Source organism: Mus musculus, chromosome Y (genome assembly GCF_000001635.26).
Source record: "Mus musculus strain C57BL/6J chromosome Y, GRCm38.p6 C57BL/6J".
Taxonomy (NCBI): Eukaryota; Metazoa; Chordata; class Mammalia; order Rodentia; family Muridae; genus Mus; species Mus musculus.
Window position 1 is genome coordinate 3,361,213 of NC_000087.7, and position 1,562 is coordinate 3,362,774.

The following is a 1,562-nucleotide window of genomic DNA, read 5'->3' on the forward strand; positions in this document are numbered from 1 at the left end:
CCAGTGACACTGCCCAGTGAGGGCCTGGAAACCCCCTTAGAGTTTTCATACAATTCTTAGATTAAGAGGGGTGTGACGGCAACAGGCAGAGCAAAACTCACCAAAGCATGAAGTCCTCAGAACATTTAGTCCTTGAGGTCATGTATCCCAGTGACCTGCCCAACATGACTGTGCCAACCAGTAGGCTGTATTCCCTGAGCAGTGAAAGCTGTTCACTGTTCCTCCTGCATGGGCCTCAGCAAAAATCCAAGTAAAGTACTTTACAGACTGTGTGCTATCTCTTGTGATCCTCTTAGAAACTGTGAGATGTCTTTTTAGGACCACAAAAGTAGACAAGTTAAAGCTACTACAGACAGAAAGATGCAGCAAGTTGGATCCAAGATCTAATGATAGAACAATTACAAGATCAAATGTGTTTCTAAAACTCATTTGCTTTGGAAAAAAGTCAGATTTAGTTTAAGAAATATACATCATTTGTATCCAGACTTAGTATATCTTTACTACCTAACAAGCTTGCCTCAGATGATCTTGCAGTACAAAAAGCATCCTTCAAGAAAGAATAGAAAGTTCCCAGATTGCTCAATCTGTGACATATTTGGCAAGGTGCCTTTCTATATCTGTCCACACCATCCATGTGGGTTGCCAACAGACTCTTGAGTTTACTGAATTCATAAGATGTCCTGCTATGAGGAGCAACAGTCATATGGGGGTCCTGTTACCTGGGTAACTGTAGAGAACTAGGGAGTTGGTCTGTCCTCGCTGCCTTGAGAGGTATATGTTAAAGGTTTTTCACGTTAAAACAGGCAGTGTTGAAGAAGTAGCATTTGTCTGTAGAATGTGGTGATTTGAGTATGCTTGTCCCAGGGAATGGTGCTACTAGGAGGTGCTATTACAGCCTAGTTGGAGTAGGTGTAGCCTTGTTGAAGGAAATGTGTCACTGTATGAGTGGGCTTTGAGACCCTCCTCCTAGCTGTCTGAAAAACAATAGTCTTCTTCCTTCCTTTGGATCAAGATGTAGAACTCTCTGTTCCTTCCACTCCCATCTAAAAGCACTGACGTGCTTCCTACCTTGATGATGGTCTGAACCTGTAAGCCAGTGCCAACTAAATGCTTTTCTTTATAAGTGTTACCTTGGTCGTGGTGTCTGTTCACAGCAAAGGAAAACCTAAGACAGAGAAGTTCTACGAACTTTGTTGCTGGAGGAAGGAGGTAAGAGGGAAGTCATCAGTTGATAAAATTCCTGGAATTTATTAGAGAACTTCAGTCATCTTTCCCTCAAAAGAAGTTGGTCCTTGTTAGAAAACCAAAAAACAAACAAACAAACAAACCAAAACAATTCAGAGAATATTTGATGCAAAGGGGCCAGAGGAAATTCCTAGTGATGCTTTTCAGTTTTGCAAAGAAAGGAAACAATACTAGATTTGACACAGTTAAAACTAAAACTGAACCAAGAGGTAGTGGTGCATGCCTTTAATCCCGGCACTCAGGAGGCACAGGCAGGAGGATTTCTGAGTTTGAGGCCAACCTGGTCTTCAGAGTGAGTTCCAAGACATCCAGAGCTA